Source organism: Xyrauchen texanus, chromosome 39, assembly GCF_025860055.1.
Source record: "Xyrauchen texanus isolate HMW12.3.18 chromosome 39, RBS_HiC_50CHRs, whole genome shotgun sequence".
NCBI classification, from domain to species: Eukaryota; Metazoa; Chordata; class Actinopteri; order Cypriniformes; family Catostomidae; genus Xyrauchen; species Xyrauchen texanus.
In genome coordinates, this window is record NC_068314.1 from 37,265,407 (window position 1) to 37,280,406 (window position 15,000).

The 15,000-nt window shown below is 41.2% G+C and overlaps 1 protein-coding gene and 1 pseudogene across 12 annotated transcripts in view; one reads left to right on the plus strand and one right to left on the minus strand.

The window, feature by feature from the left end:
* The window catches only part of LOC127632340 (neurexophilin-2-like), a 248,107-nt gene that overhangs the window by 151,206 nt on the left and 81,901 nt on the right, over nucleotides 1-15,000 (minus strand). The gene's annotated exons all lie outside the window — the stretch shown is intronic.
* Nucleotides 1-15,000, plus strand: part of LOC127632324 (thrombospondin type-1 domain-containing protein 7B-like) — a 69,794-nt pseudogene that overhangs the window by 43,500 nt on the left and 11,294 nt on the right.

A 15,000-nucleotide genomic window follows, 5' to 3' on the forward strand; every position in this document is an offset into this window, starting at 1 on the left:
TGTGTTGTATGTCTGTGTGTGTTGCGAGTGTGTGTGAGTGTTTGTGTTTTGCACTCTTAAAGTTTGTGTGTGATTTTTCTGCATTAAGGCTGTTTAGATTTTATATAATAAATATTACAAAATAAAAAAAACTCAAATTTATAGTGTTTCACATTAATTTCTTATGGCTGTTATTTGTGCCTTTTTTTTTTCTTTCTTTGTGTGTTCAGATATCAAATAGAGGTAAAGTCACTTTGTCTCGTACCCGTCAGATAAACGAAACCAGTTTTAATGAAGAAACTAAATTGATTTAGTTCAAAAATGACCAAACAAATAAAGATGGAAAGTTTAAGGTCCACCGGGGGGTGTTCGTTAAAGACACAGCAGCAAATAACAGACCGTTTCATTGTTAGAGCCAGAGAGAGGATTAAAAGCAAAACTAAAAAAATACGATTTTGCACACACAAATAAACGGAACTTGATAAGTGGACCTAAGTTGAAAAAATAAATAATAAAAAATGAATTAACAATGGTGTGCCCACATAGGAATGACTTCAGTGTGTTTTTACACATCAAACAAGCGTTTAGGAACTGGGTGAGATTTACCAGTGGTGTGTTTCCTCAGTTCGTTAGCAGATGATTATTTTCAAGCCGTCAGTTAATTTAAGAAATGCTTTAATGTTGCTCAATCATGGTCTTTGAGGAGAGAGTAAAGCAATCAGAATGCTATTAGACTTCTTATTTGCATATTTTCTAGTTTAATTAGAGAAAACGCATTGTTGTGCGTGATTGTTAGTGTTTCACAGCGTTGTAGCGTAAGATAAGAGGAAACGGAGAACAAGCCCTGATGTTTATTTCAATGTTTTCATTTCGTTCCTTGGTGGTGAATTAAATGTAATTGAATTTTAATTGAAAAGATTCCTTGCGTTGTATTGGATTGAGATGTTAATTGAATCTGCTCATTTACTGGGGAACAAAGTGACGGCGTTCAAGAAGGAAAGCGACTAGGATAATATCTGATTTCTTTGCATTCGTTCAAAATCTATTCTGGTCTGCCTTACAGGTGAACGATGCCCAGGAGACCCTCCTCCAGCCCTGCGGCCGTGTGAGAGGCCCTGCCCCGGGGACTGTGTGCTGGCAGACTGGGGCTCCTGGTCGCCCTGCTCTCAGTCCTGCTCCAGTAAACACTCGGCGGGACACCAGAGCCGCTCTCGGACAGTTCTGGCTCTTCCTGCGGCCCGTGAGTTCACTCAGAGTAAAACTTTGATACCAACTTCATAAATGCTTATTTTTCACTCTGTTCCTCATACAATGCTACAAGTATGTTATGGCATCGAAACACATCAACACGTGATTTCAAAGAGGATGCATTTTAATGCACGCATTACATAATCAGATACGATAACAAGCTTATATAGCCATAAATATGTGAACTGATGGAGTGTCGGACCCGGGTTTGACACCAGCACTGGATGCATGCCCATGTGACCCAAAAGTGTCATAGAAGCACCACAGAATGATCTGGTCGCTTCAGCTATCTCACATTTGCTTTTATGACGCTTCGAGGCATTTGAAACGCATTTAAAGCCCGCAAGCTGCGATGTATACAAACAGAATTTCTATAGACATAGTGCCACGTCTTCCGTCATTAAGGCTGGCAGTGCCGTCTGCATAGGGCATCAACTCCCTAGGGGGGCACCATCTTACCCTAGGATGGCACCAGAAAGTCCACCACTGCCCTTACTCGCATGTTATACGTTATTTAAGGACCCGAAAGCAGTTGCAGAACACAAATGATCGCTTCACGCTCATATCACGCAATCTCGTAACCACCCCCCGTATACCTGGAACTCTGCGTATGGCATCAATTAGGCCAGCGGTGGCACTGCAAATGAGTTAATTTTGGTTATAATGTCCCTTTTTCTTACATATATAAGAAATGATCTCCCAGCTAATGTTGTTAATTATTCAGTGGACCATTTAACTAGGTTCATTAGGAAAATATAAATTATTACAAATTAAATTTTAGAACTTTTTCGTCATTTTGTTCACATTTTCTATTTTTAAAAATGAACACATAAATTTATTGAATCAATAAATAAAATTTTATATTACATGTATGATTATTGTTGGATATATATTGTTAAATTGCATAATTTGTCCAATTTACAAGTGTTTACATTGATTTGTTGAACACGTGCTAAAACGGGTACTGTCTCTTTAAAAAAAATTAGCGTATGTTAACGAGAGAGGACTCGAATGGCTTTACCTCATCTGTGCAATACATGATTAGAATTAAATGTTTTATGTAGTTGTATGTTATGTGTTATCTGGTAGAAATGTTCGCATTTCCTTTGTAACGTGGTTATGTAAAATGCCGCCATTCGGATTATAATAATAAATTAAAAAGAGAGATGCATCATTGATTGTTTGGATTGAAAAACGATGCCGAGCAGATAACATAGATGAAAGATAATTTTTGTCAATTGAATTATTTTATTTATTTATTTTTATTTATTTTATTTATTTGTTCACATTTTTACGAAATTAATATATTGAAAAATGTGTTTAATTGCAATGGACATGACAGGTCTAACATTACTTGAACTGTTGTCACAACACCAAAACATCGTTAGGCGATGTTATCATATGTTAGCATGAAGCTAGCACATTTTTAACATGTTTTATCACTTTACTAGGTGATGATAATATGTTTTAGCATGATGCTAGCATGTTTTTAGCATATTTTATAACTTCACTAGGCATTGCTAACATGTGTTAGCATGATGATAGCAAGTTTTTAGCATGTTGTAATACTTCGTTAGGTGATGCTAGCATGTGTTATCATGTTGCTAGCACGTTTTCAGCATGTTTAATCACTTTGCTAGTCATTGCTATCATGATGCTAGCACGTTTGTAGCATATTTTAAAACTTTGCTAGGCGATGCTATCATGTGTTAGCATGAAGCTAGCACATTTTTAGCATGTTTTATCACTTCGCTAGGTGATGATAGCATGTTTTAGCATGATGCTAGCACGTTTTTAGCATGTTTTAGCACTTCGCTAGTCATCGCTAACATGATCCTAGCACATTTTTAACATGTTTTCAAACTTCACTAGGCGATGCTATCATGTGTTAACATGAAACTAACACATTTTTAGCATGTTTTATTACTTCGCTAGGTGAAGATAGAATGTGTTATCATGATGCTATCACGTTTTCATCATGTTTTATCACTTCGCTAAGTGATGATAGCATGTTTTAGCATGATGCTAGCACGTTTTTAGCATGTTTTAGCACTTCGCTAGTCATCGCTAACATGATCCCAGCACATTTTTAGCATGTTTTCAAACTTCGCTAGGCGATGCTATCATGTGTTAGCATGAAGCTAGCACATTTTTAGCATGTTTTATTACTTCGCTAGGTGATGATAGCTTGTGTTATCATGATGCTAGCACGTTTTCAGCATGTTTAATCACTTTGCTAGGCAATAATAGCATGTGTTATCATAACGTTTTAGCACTTCTTAGAACGTAGGTAATTTGTTATTTAATACACTCCTTTAGCCTATTCCTTCAAGTGTTTCTCAATCAGACAAGTGCATCTGAACGTCATCTGATCGCTTCTCAGTTGAGCACCGGCACTGATGCGACAATCAGCAGTATTTCAGTGTAAGAGGAGTAGCATAGAGCATGCACTCAAATAAACGTGTGAGCATTTGAAAGCAGCCAAACAGTGCGCTGGAACTGAAATGAGTTGGATTTTGGTATTGTGTTGCTAGCTGCTGTCTTTAAATGTACAGCAGAAATTTAAGTTGCAGAGTTATATATAAATGTATGTACAGTACTTTTGCTTGGCTTCGCTTTGGACAGTTTAATGCCAAATTATCCCCAAGACACTTTTTGAAGTTTTGTTTGTAGAGGGCAAGCCGTGTCCTCCGGCCCCTGAGCTGGAACAATGGAGACCCTGTGGAACGCAGCCGTGCACCGTCTACTACTGGCATCCCTCACCCTGGACCCCCTGTGAGCCCGATAAAAGCACAGCCCTGATGGGAAACAAGTCTGTGTGCGGTACCGGACAACAGACGCGTCAAATCACCTGCAGGAGAGCTGGGAATGAACATGTGGTACCAAAAAGGTATGTAAACAAAACCCTTCACTGTAGATTGAGTGTGTGTATTGTGTCTATCGCTCAGTCTCTCTGTCCTGACTCAACTGCAGGTGTCCCGAGTCCTCTCGTCCGGACTCCATCCGCTCTTGTCCTGTCCCTTGCAAGATTGACTGTGTGATTACACCGTTTAGTGAATGGAGCCACTGCCCATCTTCCTGTTTGCCAGGTACACTTACAGTCAGATTTCCCTATTTATATGTATGTCCTAACCCAAACCTCTAACCCACTTATCCACAGATAACCCCTGACACAATAAAGCGACCCATGGCATTTTGTTGGTTGCTGGTTTGTATTGCATCATGGTGGATAGTGCCACCCTTAGTAACATATAGTTCACTCGTTTCTATACTACAAGTAAACCATTTGAAGTGATTTCACCTGTGGCACTATAAGTACATTGCTCTGTTTGTTTGAGTGTCCCATCCAGCCCAACAGCAACACTGACTTGACCAATGGCATGAGTTTGGGGTGGGACTCTGTTTTGTGGAATCTGTTTTGTAAACAGTGATTATTTGAGCTAATCCATTTGATGACACAGAAATGACACACTTCAGCTTTAATTGGACAACTGAAAGGCTGTGTTGGCCAATCAACATCTAGAATGTGAAATATCCATTTAGTATTAATATTAATATACATTTTTATGTTTTAGGGCTGAAAAATGAGGAAAAAAAACTAAGAAACAGCAGTAGTTGCGTTCATATGTTTAATTAACATATTTAAAGGGACAGTTCACTTTAAATTTATAGTCAATTAAAAGTGAAGCAATCGGCCTGTAAACAATTGTTGGAAAAATGACTCGTGTCATGCTCAAAGTAGATGTGCCCTGCCAAAACTATAGTTTGCCAATATTAAATCTGTGGAGAGGTTAAAAGGTTAAGTGTATGTAAACTTCTGACTGTGTCCATCACCCTTGTCTAGTGAATGGTACTGCTCCAGTCCAGTCCCGACACCGGATCATCATCCAGAGACCTGCCAATGGAGGTCAGGAGTGCCCAGACACGCTTTATGAGGAGAGAGAGTGTGACCCGCTTCCTCTCTGCCCAACTTACAGGTGAACAATACCCTGAACAATAATGCTTTTAAATGTACAGTGAATATAATCAGGGCACATGTATACACGTATGTATGTTAAGTAATGTTTACCACCACTAGATGTGACAACAGAATAAATGTGAGATATACTTGGATAGAAGCCAGACATACATTAATGTTTACTCTGCACTCATGTGTGCTGGCAGATGGCAGACGTACCGTTGGCATCAGTGTGTTCTGGTGCCTGATTGGGTCAGGCCGGCAGTGGGCGGGCCCTCAGAGGCATGTGGAATTGGCTTAGAGACGAGAGGTAAGTGACTGAGTAGAATCTCTCTATGCTATTAGTTTTATTTGTTAAGGTCTGCAAACTGTGTGTGGGGGGGGGGGATTGGGGACTTATACACTATAAAATAAATCCAACTTCCATTTGAAAACATTGAACATCAAGCGTTTAAAATGTGTACCACAGTCCGAATTCAAAATATTGGAGAGAGTTATCTCCCCCGCCCCCTCCTCCCCAGACTCAAAGCTCACGCGGGTTGCCAGGTTGAGGACACGCAACAGGAACGAGCAAACTGACACTGTAAGTTGATCAGCTAAATGTGTAAGTTTGCAATGTTTTTATTGTTTGCAACTTATAAACCAGCTCATGTTGATGTTTTATAACTCTGTAAATGTTAGCTAGATGCCCGCTAACTTGATTCAAATCTGGCAACCCGTGGAAATGGGCAGTGGGCGGGATCACACAGGCCAAAACACAATCAGAAATTCCGGCCTGAAATGGGCATTTCAACGTAGAATATACTGGCTGTAGCAATGTTTTCAAGGAAGACAGTATTTCAACTTAGCATGTTTCCTAAATCTCTAACATATTATGATCATTTTATGCTTTTTTACAGCGTATATATACACTCACCTAAAGGATTATTAGGAACACCTGTTCAATTTCTCATTAATGCAATTATCTAATCAACCAATCACATGGCAGTTGCTTTAATGCATTTAGGGGTGTGGTCCTGGTCAAGACAATCTCCTGAACTCCAAACTGAATGTCAGAATGGGAAAGAAAGGTGATTTAAGCAATTTTGAGCGTGGCATGGTTGTTGGTGCCAGACGGGCCGGTCTGAGTATTTCACAATCTGCTCAGTTACTGGGATTTTCACACACAACCATTTCTAGGGTTTACAAAGAATGGTGTGAAAAGGAAAAACATCCAGTATGCGGCAGTCCTGTGGGCTGAAAATGCCTTGTTGATGCTAGAGGTCAGAGGAGAATGGGCCGACTGATTCAAGCTGATAGAAGAGCAACTTTGCCTGAAATAACCACTCGTTACAACCGAGGTATGCAGCAAAGCATTTGTGAAGCCACAACACGCACAACCTTGAGGCGGATGGGCTACAACAGCAGAAGACCCCACCGGGTACCACTCATCTCCACTACAAATAGGAAAAAGAGGCTACAATTTGCAAGAGCTCACCAAAATTGACAGTTGAAGACTGGAAAAATGTTGCCTGGTCTGATGAGTCTCGATTTCTGTTGAGACATTCAGATGGTAGAGTCAGAATTTGGCGTAAACAGAATGAGAACATGGATCCATCATGCCTTGTTACCACTGTGCAGGCTGGTGGTGGTGGTGTAATGGTGTGGGGATGTTTTCTTGGCACACTTTAGGCCCCTTAGTGCCAATTGGGCATCGTTTAAATGCCACGGCCTACCTGAGCATTGTTTCTGACCATGTCCATCCCTTTATGGCCACCATGTACCCATCCTCTGATGGCTACTTCCAGCAGGATAATGCACCATGTCACAAAGCTCGAATCATTTCAAATTGGTTTCTTGAACATGACAATGAGTTCACTGTACTAAAATGGCCCCCACAGTCACCAGATCTCAACCCAATAGAGCATCTTTGGGATGTGGTGGAACGGGAGCTTCGTGCCTTGGATGTGCATCCCACAAATCTCCATCAACTGCAAGATGCTATCCTATCAATATGGGCCAACATTTCTAAAGAATGCTTTCAGCACCTTGTTGAATCAATGCCACGTAGAATTAAGGCAGTTCTGAAGGCGAAAGGGGGTCAAACACAGTATTAGTATGTGTTCCTAATAATCCTTTAGGTGAGTGTATTTATATATTCCATATTGCACCTTTAAAGGTTTAGTGAACTATTTAATTTAGAAACTGTAATATAGTCAACTTTCAAACAGAGAACGTTACTGATGTACTGTAAATTGTTGCCTTGGAACCCACCAGTCAATGTAAACCATTATGTCACAGTGGCGAACTTCATAACCAAATTGTTTTGAATTAAGGACAGTATGTTTATGTTCACTAAATCATATAATGAACCATAGTGACAGAAGTGCTTGTTTTGACATACAGCAAAGTAAAAAAATGGCCAGTTACTAGCAGGCTATATGTCTCAACATCATTGGTACAGCTGTCAGTTGGCCCAATTATATTAATATATAAGGATTATATGGAGTGCGTACTGCAGGTAGGGAAGGAGGTATTGCCCCAAGTGAAGGTGGTCAAGTACCTCGGGGTCTTGTTCATGAGTGAGGGTCAATGGAGCGGGAGGTTGGCCGGAGAATCGGGGCAGCGGGGGCGGTATTGCACTCGCTCTATCGCACCGTTGTCACGAAAAGAGAGCTGAGCCAGAAGGCAAAGCTCTCGATCTACCGGTTAATTTTCGTTCCTATCCTCACCTATGTTCATGAAGGTTGGGTCTTGACCGAAAGAACTAGGTCACGAGTACAAGCGGCCGAAATGGGCTTCCTCAGAAGGGTGGCGGGCTTCTCCCTTAGAGATAGGGTGAGGAGCTCAGTCATCCGTGAGGAGCTTGGAGTAGAGCCGCTGCTCCTTTGCGTTGAAAGGAGTCAGTTGAGTTGGTTTGGGCATCTGGTAAGGATGCCCCCTGGGCGCCTCCCTAGGGAGGTGTTTCAGGCACGTCCAGCTGGGAGGAGGCCTCCGGGAAGACCCAGGATTAGTTGGAGAGATTACATCTCCACACTGGCCTGGGAATGCCTCGGGGTCCCCCAGTCAGAGTTGGTTAATGTGGCTCGGGATAGGGAAGTTTGGGGCCCCCTGCTGGAGCGGCTGCCCCCGCGACCCGACTTTGGATAAGCGGTTGAAAATGGATGGATGGTTTTATAAACAATGTTCTTGTTTTATAATTGAGGTCTGTCCCAGAAAGTGCTATCCTTCTTTAAAGTAAACTGCACTTGGCTTGACATATGCAAAGACATTCCTACATTTTTAAGGGTGGCTTAAATCACCTAATCATGCTGCTTTTGACTTTTAATCATTGTTACTTTGTCGAAACAAAAATTGCACACAAATATTGATTGGTTTTCAGGCCACTCTCATCTGTTTCTCTCTTTCTTTCTCACCATCTCCTTCTGTCCATGTCTCGCTCCCGTCTGCAGAGGTGACGTGTGTTGGTGTGGATGATTCTCCAGCAGGTATGGCAGACTGTGTGAAGTGGGCAGGTGTGATGCCCATCCAGGTGAGAGAGTGTCGGGTGGCATGTAGAAATGAATGTACTTTCACTTCCTGGAGCAGATTCACCCAGTGCCAGGGCTGTGGAAGCTGGCGCACTCGTACACGATCACTGATAGGTAACATCCTTTCATACTTTCATTCATTGCTGTCATTTTGTTGACCACATGATGAATTTCTTTCAATGTATGTTTGTTTTACTGTTGCATATGTACATTATTTTACTGTTAATATTACATGTTTACTGCTACAGTATCTCTTTTAAACAATATTGTGTTACATATCCACAATTGTACCAGACCAAATTGCAATTGAATTCATCAATCTGTCTGACATACATTTATTGTAAATCCACACATGCTTCAGACGGACAGCTTTGGTTGTGTCACATCGTAAACGCAGCGCTTTTAGGTCGCTGTGTCAAGTTAAACAGTTTGAAACTTAAGAAAACAAATCTTGCGATCCCTGTCTTCGGAGTTGTGCTCCGTCCAGCTGTGTCTGATTCCAAAAACACGTTGTTCTCATCAGGGCTGGACTGGTAATCTGGCATACCGGGCATTTTACCGGTGGGCCGATGCAATTTTGGGCTGATCAGGGGCGGACTGGCCATCGGGATAACCGAGCGGGTCGGTGGGACGGCCGTGAAATGTGCCGAATGGGCCGCGATGAGCTAAAATGAGCTGCCGCATTCTGCAGAACGGACCTCAGAACGGCGCCGCGATATGCAGAAAAGTACAGCGAATACCCACACCGCTCAACAACATATTGATCCCCCAAACCCCCCCCCGCCTTGGGCAAGTTGCCATGTAAAATCCCGGGTCGATTTCTCTTCCCAGTCCAGCCCTGCTTCTCATCTTGTGCTGTCGCTGGTGTCAAGTGGTTTGTTGTCCGTACGGCTGGAGTTTCGCTTACTGCCCCCTGCTGCAAACAGGTGCTACTTCAAGCTTGAATTGCTCTGATGGTAGAAATATTCCGTATTACGCTTTGGGGACATTATTAATAGCATTCATTAGCCGAATATACATTTTCACTGAAAAGAACTACAATGACTTGCATTGCAAGTGGTCGCGCAAAAGTGTTGCAATTGTTTAGCGAATTTGCCTCTCTGTATAAAAGCAAATAACGATCACATCTTTTGTCTTTCTACCTAAACTCTCAGGCCGCAGTAAGAAACGCTGGCGTTGTCAACAGGTACAGTTTTTTTCTCTCCTGGAGAAAGAGGCCTGTCCTTGTGCAGAGTTTTACTCACAGCCTCAGGGTGTCTGGTCCCCTTGTCTGCTCCCACCAGCAAACAACCAGCCTGAGCATCCTCTCGTTCAAGGAGTTTACAGCCATGGGCTGGCAACAGAGGGCTGGCGAATCCATAGGAGGAGGAGCGAGTGTGGGCACGGGAAGCGCTACAGAGCCCTGGCCTGTCTGGATCATCAGGGACGATTAGTGGAGCCAACGCATTGTAACAACCCTGGTGATGCTCTTTTTAGGAAAAAAATAAATCAACATTATGATTATTGACAGAATGCACAGACACTGTCTAACCTGAAAGTAAATGGTGCACATCTTTGTTATCTTTCATCAGATTGTAATAAGTTGCTGCACCTTTAAATATAACTTTCTTTTAGGTGATGTCACTCACTGTAGACTGCTGGTTACGGGTTAATGTTAACCAATAGTCAAATAGATCAAATATGCATTGTTAAGGCTACTGTTGGGGTAATGCAGCCTTTCTAAAATATGAACGCAATACGTTAATGTAATGATAGTCAATATGTTGTTGACAGTATGTTGCATCATAAAGGAACACGTCTTTGATGTTACAGGTTATGAAGAGGAAGTCTGTCTCGTGTCCTGTTCGATAGACTGTCGGCTGAGTGAGTGGTCCAATTGGTCGGCCTGCAGCGCCTCCTGTGGTGGGGGTATAAAGTTCGTTCTCAGTGGCTACGAGAAAAACCTTTCAACGGAGGACGACCCTGCCCGAAACTCAATTACAAAAATCAGGTGAGAATGATTTTTCACATAAAAGGTCACTTTTATCCTGTCACATGAGTTTGTTTTGTTATTGATCTTTTAAGATTGAAACTAATTGGAAAAATAAAGCCGGAATTGTTTTGAGAATTGAAAATATCCAGAGACTTGCAGCTGCCGGTCGAGCACTAATAATAACAGATTTAAACGGCCTTAAATTACCTGCTGTGAAATGACACATGCCTAAACACACACGTGTACATGTTTGTGTCCTTGCCTTTGTGTATTCATTAGTATCTGTGTGTGGGAGTCACAGAGGACAGGGCAGTGTGGGTAAATACTGTATTACAGACAGAACTTCCTGTCCCACCCTCTTTGTAAGACTTTATTCACATTAAGGTTTCATGAATCTGAAGTTTCACTCGTGTAAATGAACTGTTATGTGGCTAGCATACGGGCAAACGTGTTCCAATAGACACTAATGAAAAACATTTTCCTTTTTCATTCACTTTCCTTTCCTTAACTTCCTTTCAATTTTCTTCCTTTACCTTTCTTTTCTTTGTCTTGCATTTGTTTTCTTTATCTTTCCCTTCCCTTCCATTCTTTTCTTTCCCTTCCTTTTCCTTTCCCTTTTCCTTCTTTTCCGTTCTTTTCTTTTCTTTCCCTTCCTTTTCCTTTCCTTTCCTTAATTTCCCTTTTCCTTCTTTTCCATTCTTTTCTTTCCCATCCTTTTCCTTTCCTTAATTTCCCTTTTCCTTCTTTTCCATTCTTTTCTTTCCCTTCCTTTTCCTTTCCTTAATTTCCCTTTTCCTTCTTTTCTGTTCTTTTCTTTTCTTTCCCTTCCTTTTCCTTTCCTTTCCCTTTTCCTTCTTTTCCATTCTTTTCTTTCCCTTCCTTTTCCTTTCCTTAATTTCCCTTTTCCTTCTTTTCCATTCTTTTCTTTCCCTTCCTTTTCCTTTCCTTTCCCTTTTCCTTCTTTTCCATTCTTTTCTTTTCTTTCCCTTCCTTTTCTTTCCTTTCCTTAATTTCCCTTTTCCTTCTTTTCCATTATTTTCTTTCCCTTCCTTTTCCTTTCCTTTCCCTTTTCCTTCTTTTCCGTTCTTTTCTTTCCCTTCCTTTTCCTTTCCTTAATTTCCCTTTTCCTTCTTTTCCATTCTTTTCTTTCCCTTCCTTTTCCTTTTCCTTCTTTTCCATTCTTTTCTTTCCCTTCCTTTTCCTTTTCCTTCTTTTCCATTCTTTTCTTTACCTTCCTTTTCTTCCTTTGCCTTTGTTTCCTTTCCTTAATTTCCCTTTTCCTCTTTTCTTTCCTTGAATTTCTTTTCCTTAATTTCCCTTTTCTTTCTTTCCTACCTTCTTTTTTACTTCCTTTCCTTCTCTTTTCTTTACTCCCTTTTCTTTTTTAAATTTTTTCTCTTTTCCTGTTCTTTACTTTTCATTTTTCTTTCCTTTACACTCTCTCTCTCTCTCTCTCTCTCTCTCTCTCTCTCTCTCTCTCTCTCTGCTGAAATGAATACCTACAAAGGCTCAGGTGAGTACCCGTGAAATTGTTTGTGTATGGTAGATTTGCTTTTTTTTGTGTATGTGTATTTTTCTCTGTCTTAACATTTAAAAATTATAGTTAAAAGTCTCTAACTTTATTTTGTCCTTGTATATATATGTGTGTGTGTGTGTGTGTGTGTGTGTGTGTGTGTGTGTGTGTGTGTGTGTGTGTGCATGAACAGATACATGTTGGCATGTTATCTATTTACACACACACACACACACACACACACACACACACACACACTCTTGAGTATATGTACATGTAACTACAGACACTGTGTGTGGTCAGGTGTCGGAGGTGCTGCCCTGTTACTCAGACTGCAGTCAGTATGTGTGGGAGCTGGAGTCCTGGTCCGTATGCTTCATTAACCCTCCAAACACTAACACTACTACAACTAACACTACACCCTCCCAGCCTGCCTGCGGAGAGGGCTTCCGGACCCGAAATATCCGGTGAGCTCATCCTTTAATGAGCTCATTATCTCTCATCATTAATAATCCATTGTTTAATTAAGAAGTTGTTGTTGTTCCCTGATTGAGCACTGAGACTGCTCTGGCACAGAACAGCAGGTGAATATGTTGTATTTTACCTGTGTGCTGCAATGATAATTATGTCTCATAAGTCAGTGTTCAAAACAGAAGAGGTCATAAGAGCGCCAAACTGATTAATAGAGTCATCATTTTACTTCTTATAGATAAGTGAGGTCATAACTTGCCCTCCAGACTCAAGGGGGGGTCAGGGGAGGTGATGCCAGGGGTGATGTCATAACTGTTCCAAACAGCATGCTGTTATTTTTTTCCAGGAAAAACTTTTTTGAAGAATCTTCATGCAGTTCTTTTCCATATAGTGACAGTTCTTGACAGATCGTGACTGTCAGGCACTAAAATAGACTAAAAACACCATAAAAGCTCAATAGAAGTTTGAGCTATATTTGCACTCTTCAAAATCCATGCGATAGCTTTGTGTAAGGAACAGACTCGAATATAAAGGAATAGTTCACCAAGAAATGATCATTCTCTGTTCATTAACTCGCTCTTTATGTCGTCTCAAACTCGTATGACTTTCGTTCTTCTGCGGAACACAAATGGAAGATGTTTTGAGGGAGATATGAGGTGTTTATACCCACACAATGAAAGTCAATGGGGTCCAACATATTCAAGCTCCAAAAAAGCACATAAATGCATCATAAAGGAAATCCATATGACTCCTGTGGTTTGATCCATGTCTTCAGAAGCATGTACAGTGCTCTGCGCATGCTTCAAATGCAGGGAAATGTAATCGAGCTTCACTAGAAAATGTAAAGTAGAAAAAGGAGTTGCATTTTGGTCTTTTTCACACCCACGCCAAAGACACAGATGTTGTATGGACTATGTTTATGCTGCATTTATGTGCTTTTTGGAGCATGGAGGTGTTGGAACCATTGCCATATAGTGTATGGATATAAACACCTCATATCTCCTCTCAAAATATCTTCATTTGTGTTCTGCTGAAGAAAGTCACATATGAGTTTGAGATGGTATAAGAGCACGTACATGATGAGATCATTTTTGGGTGACCTATCCCTTTAATAGCTACTCTGTCAGTAGCACCTTGGCATGTCCTTGTCTCTTATTGACAGATGTGTGAAGAGGGGAGGGCAGAACCAGGATGAGACTGTTGATGACTCTCTGTGTGACCAGGAGCAGCAGCCAATCACAGCGGAGACCTGTCTACTGCGATGTTCCGCCCACTGTGTGACATCAGAATGGAGCCAATGGACCAAATGTTCTGCGGTCAGTTCAACTGATGCATAGATGTATGGACGGATGGGTGGATAATGAAGGGATCTCACGTGAATGAATGAAATGAGAGTAGTTTAAAAACACACACTATAATTTGACATGCTGTCAATTACCACAGAATATAATTGGGATTCCTCCCTCAGTTCGCACTTTCAGTGGAAGTCTGTGGGTCAAGGCAATGCACGGGAGTATTGTTAAAATACATACTGTATTGAAAGTGTAGCTACAAGACTTAAACATTAAGGGGTCTATTATCGTGGCTGTGCTAAACACAGGGCTACACGCTACGACTGTGCGCTGTGTCTCGTCTAATTTTCGTGAGCGCTAATTCTAAGCGCGGTTTTGTGCCTGCACAAATTGCAAGTGGGTGTAGGTGCGATTGTTTGCGCTATCTGTGGATGTATTGCATGTTAATGGAGATGTGCAATTTGCAGTTTTAATGAGCAATCGTAATTGCGCTGAGACGTTTCAGAAGCACGTCTAGATTCAGTGCAATGTCTAAACTCAGTTCCTGCATTTGCAGTTTGGAGATTCCACCAGCAGGTCCCAAACTCTGAAAAAATAGAGGAGATAAATTGGCGATCATTATGAGCTATGTAGCTACACTGCCCAATGTTTGCAACAGTGCAATATTAGCTAGCATCAGATGCAATAAAATCACACAAATAAAACACTAATTCTTCATTTTAGATATTGATAGTTAAGGTTAAAAGACTCCTTAAAGAGTCTGAAGTCTATTAAAATGTGACTCGGGACCGAGTGTCTAACTTGAGTCCCCATATCTGTGTGCTAGCACTCTAAAGCTGCGTTCACACTGCCAGCGACTTTGTCGCCGCAGGTCGCCAGTGGCTGGCGGTGAAGTCGCTAGTGGGCGTTCCCACTACTGGTTGCCTAGTAACGTTTATAAATGACATTCACGGATGTCATTCCATTGCTCTTGACAGCAAATCACTTTTCTTGCTGCTAAAAACAAACATTTTGGAGGAAAAAGACTAAATATAAATGGAATCAGTGCATAAAATGCG